The sequence below is a fragment of the Urtica dioica genome, chromosome 5 (assembly GCF_054948205.1).
Source record: "Urtica dioica subsp. dioica isolate 48M chromosome 5, U.dioica_male_clone48M_v1_H2, whole genome shotgun sequence".
Taxonomy (NCBI): domain Eukaryota; kingdom Viridiplantae; phylum Streptophyta; class Magnoliopsida; order Rosales; family Urticaceae; genus Urtica; species Urtica dioica.
In genome coordinates, this window is record NC_142760.1 from 19,157,509 (window position 1) to 19,162,073 (window position 4,565).

General features: G+C 42.5%; 1 long non-coding RNA gene across 1 annotated transcript; it reads left to right on the top strand.

Annotated features, from left to right (window-relative positions):
• Nucleotides 1–1,622: 1,622 nt before the first annotated feature.
• LOC149397580 (uncharacterized) lies at nt 1,623–2,929 on the top strand. Its single transcript, XR_016297228.1, has 2 exons — nt 1,623–2,127; nt 2,695–2,929. It is a non-coding gene; the product is annotated as an uncharacterized LOC149397580 (long non-coding RNA).
• The last annotated feature ends 1,636 nt before the right edge of the window (nt 2,930–4,565 follow it).

The window sequence follows — 4,565 nt, forward strand, 5'->3', positions numbered from 1 at the left end:
CACCTTGCCTGGTCGAGCTCACCACCTCGCCTGGACGAGCTCGCCACCTCGCCTGGTCGAGCTCGTCACCTCGCCTGGTCGAGCACACCACCTCGCCTGGACGAGCTCGCCACCTCGCCTGGTCGAGCTCGCCACCTCGCCTGGACGAGCTCGCCACCTCGCCTAATCGAGCTCGTCACCTTGCCCGGTCGAGCTCGCCACCTCGCCTGGTCAAGCTCGCCACCTCGCCTGATCGAGCTCGTCTGGTCGAGCTCGTCACCTCACCTGGTCGAGCTCGTCACTTCGCCTGGTCGAGCTCGTCATTTTCGAACTTGCCACGTCGTCCAGTCGAGCTCGTCACTTCGTCCAGTCGAGCTCGCCGCGTCGTCCAGTCGAGCTCGTCACTTCGTCCAGTCCAGCTCGCCACGTCGTCCAGTCGAGCTCGTCACTTCGTCTAGTCGAGCTCGCCACTTCGTCTAGTTGAGCTGGAGCGACTTCACCACTTCGTCCAAACGTCTTTGGATTCGGTTCGTCAGTTCGCCCAAACGTGTTGGGCTAACTCTCTAGAAACAGAAAATAAATAATAATAATAGTAAAGTCTCAAGGGGTCGATGGTTAGGCCAGAGGTCCCAAAGAGAGACTCCTCACGTAACTCCTCGAGATGAGTTCATTCCTCGAGTCGAGTTCGAGTCCACGAGTCGACAAGCTACCCCTCGTGCCGACTCCACATGTCTCCTCGAGGTGAGTTCATTCCTAGAGTCGAGTCCGGGTCCACGAGTCAACTGATACTCCTCGTGCCGACCCTCCACGTAACTCCTCGTGCAGGTTCTACATGAGTGTGAGACCCGCACAACCTAACTTTCTAAACGCCGTCTCCATATGATTCTCTCTCTCGCAAATAAATAAATGAAATTATATTTCTCTCTCTCGTTTGAATTTATATAGAATTTCACTCCTCTCTCGTCTCAGATAAACGAGAAGATTTTCTCTATACTCCCTCGGTTCACATTTCAAGTGAGATTTCAAGATTTCAAAGGAAATAATATCAAGGAATTTCTCGAAGGAACGAGGAAATAATCGAGAATGAGAAATTAAGAATTTTAAGGTCGATAAGGTTTTAGAATACTTTCACGAATGCAAGAAGGATTGTGAAAGTGAAAATATACTTTAACGACCTAGCTGATTTCAACGTGAAAGGAATCCGGAAGGAAATTAGTGAAGTAGATTCCTCGTTATATTTTTTCGTCTCTCGAACGAATTATGGTCCAATGAGTTTATCAATTGATTTAAATATATTAAGGTAATGAGAAATCTCGGAATGAGTAAAGGAATTATCGAGTTTATCTCGAATAATAAATTAATTCCGAGAAAATATTCCGGAAATTAATTTAAGAAAGATATTCTCAAGAATGAGAATTAATTCCGAGAAACCTTAAATATATTTTAATTAATCGAGAACGAACGAGAAAATTCCCGGTTCGAATCCTATAATTATAATCCGTACGGTTATGGATTTAATTAAATAACTATGTCAAAGGACGTGGTTGTAACAATTTTTAAGGGACCCATTTGAAAGAAAACAAGGAAAAGAGTTTGGATTGTGAATAAGATGTTTTCTTCCTAGCTTGCCACGTCATCTATGACTCATCTTCTTCAAAGTGATAAGTATCACTTGGCCGAGTGAAGAAGAAAAGAATCGGCAACCAGGAAAAAAGAAAAGAAAGAAGAAGAAGAAGAGAACCGAGCGGGAGTGAGAGAGAGAGAGAGGGAGAGAGAGAGAGAGAGAGAGAGAGAGAGAGAGCCGAAAGAGAGACTGAGAAAGAGTGCGAGACGGAGTTGAGCTCGCGAAGAGAAAGCTCGGCCGACAGCCACCGAGACCGAGACCCGGAGTCACTGGACGCGCGCGCGGGCTGAGAAGGAACCGAGCTCGTGAGCAATCTCCGAGCCACAGATCTTCAGCGCGAGGCCCAGACGAGCTAACCCAGCCGTCTCTCACGTGAACTGCCGCCGTGGAACGAATCCGGGCGCGCGACCACCGAGCCTCGACCGAGCGCGCGACCGCCGCGAGCCGCCGAGAGCTCCGCCGGCGAGGAGACACCGGTGAAGAGAAGATTGAACCTCGGAGAGTTCGATTCCTCCAGAAACGAGGTGAAATTCCTTTTACCCAAATTGAATTCAAGTTAGGGTTTATAAGGATTGATTTGGGGATTTCGAGTTTAATGTTGATTTTTGAGGAATTGAGGGTGATAAGTTGTTGTTTGAACTTGATTCTTGATGTTGAAACTTTGAATTGGAGGTTTGAGTTTGAAATCGTTTGGTTTGGTTGATTCTTGGCCGTGTTTATGTCTTGGCCGTGTGAATCTTTTTGGCTGGGAATTTTGAGATGATGAGTTGAGGTTATTGTTTTGATTCTGGCGTCGAAAGTGTTGTTCTGTTTAAATGCTCGTTATGGCCAAGTGTGTTTTTCCTTGGCCGTGTATTTGGTTTGGTCAGAGGTTTGTTGACCACGAGCATTTTTATCATTTTGACTGATTTGATCTGATTTTGGAATGATATTTCTGAGCCTCGGGTTAAGTGTTTGTTTGGTTTGGTTCGGGTTTGAGTCAATGTGGATTTTGTGACAAGTTATTGGGTTTGTTGACAAGTTTGGGAATTTTGGTACGAGTTTGAAATTGTGAAATTGACTCGTTATTGGATTCAATGACTTGGTTACAGATCTAGACGGACGAATGGAAACCGGACGAGGCGGAGGCGACGAAGCCGGTTTTGAAGATTCTAAGAAAAAGAGTTATCGAAATTAAAGCTCGATTAACTCGTGAGTCTTTTAATCGCGTCTCGCGTTTAAATACTCTTGGATTTGATTAATGTGATGTATTTCGCGTATTTAAATAAATAATTTATGTTTATTTATTTAATAACGTTTAAGAGTTTGATTTGATTCGCTTTGGAATTCTCGGTTACTTTTTATTCGGATCAATTTATTTAAGACTCATAAGCATGTTGTTGGATTTTTTTTCCTATTGTTCTCGATACGAGAATACGCGAGTCTTGAATAAGTTTGACTTCCGAAAAACCGGAGAATAATGAATTAAATTCTCGAATTCCGAACCGACTCGAATCTAATCCCGACAACGAACCTTATCTTTTCAAGTAGTTTCAAATCCAGTAACTAACGAAGTTCCAACTTCGGATTCTAGTTCTCTCGACGCTCCAGGACGTGCTAAAGGTCTCGGGAAGCGTGTAAAGCAAAGTGTTCTCCGGAATTCATCGAGTTCTTCAACGAACTATTACGGGTAAGTGGGATTTAGGTTTGATGTGCCAAAGGGGAATGGTGCCTAGTAGAGTAATTGTTTATGTTTCTTCGTTTAATCCTAAAACAAAGAGAAACCATCAGTTAGACAAGATGACCGAATAAGGCTTCGGCCACTAACTAATTGTTGTCAATGGTGCCCACAAGAAGAGTTGTAGTCTTTATTTTGAACATTTGATGTAATAAAGTCTCATGAAGACTCTTGCTTGTAATTGCCTATTCATTCATTAATAAAGTTGAAACGTTCATTCAATCTTCCTTGTCTGAAGCTTTATGATAAAACCATAGTCTTTTAGTCCATAAACAAACTTAACAACTTACGAAGAGACAAATGTAGATTTGCATGAACAAACTCTTCGTAGTTTGCTTAAAACGATATATTCGCAATCTTAGGGTCAAAGGACTATTGACCTCAGTATGATTGTTAGAAGAATCTATGATGTCTGGTTATGAGGCATTGAGAGTTAGGAACTCTATAGTTCTTCTAGGTATCTTCCGAAGGTACTGAATTGACCAGTGCACTTCTAGAGACAAGATAAGAACAAACCATTTAACCTCTTATGGCTCGAAGTCACTATGTATGAATTGCATCATGCTTACCTTAATCCTGAAATGAGACATGCCATTTCACACCTTAGTATTCTCATTTGAGAAAGTCAAAGTTCGGACTCACTATGTGATTCCGAACAAGGCCTATTGGTGAAGTACTAAGTTGTGAGTCTGTCATGAGTAACTTTGTGAAGTTCTCATAGATATGGAATTCATGTACAAGATTGCTGAAATGCAATGTATGTCACCTCATGCTTTGTTCCTTGGAGTGTGAATAAATGAACTGGCCAGTGTCCAAATTGAGTCTTGACTTTTTTGGATGAAACAATGTGACTTGTTAGCTCCTCGTCAATACATTGTTTCTAACTTATTCACAAGCGACAAAGGAGTTGAGGAAATAACAGCTAGAAGGGTAAAATGGTAATTTAGTAAATCCCGACTAGCTGATGACATTCATGAAGGGTAAACATAGATAATATTCAGTGGATCCGCTCATCATAATTAGGTCGAATTCTTGAGTAGAAAATAAATTCATTTGAACCGAGAGATTTTCAGTGTCAGCTCTTTAGTGGAGTCAGTTGGCATTAAGCTAAACTTGGAAAAGGTTTGTGAACTTTTGAGTCCAAGTGTTTAGCTAAAGCTTTGTTCATTTGGGTCCATGAGGTCACTGTCACGAATCACATCGATAGGAATAGTTAAACTGGAAGCTAAGCCAAAACAAGAACGA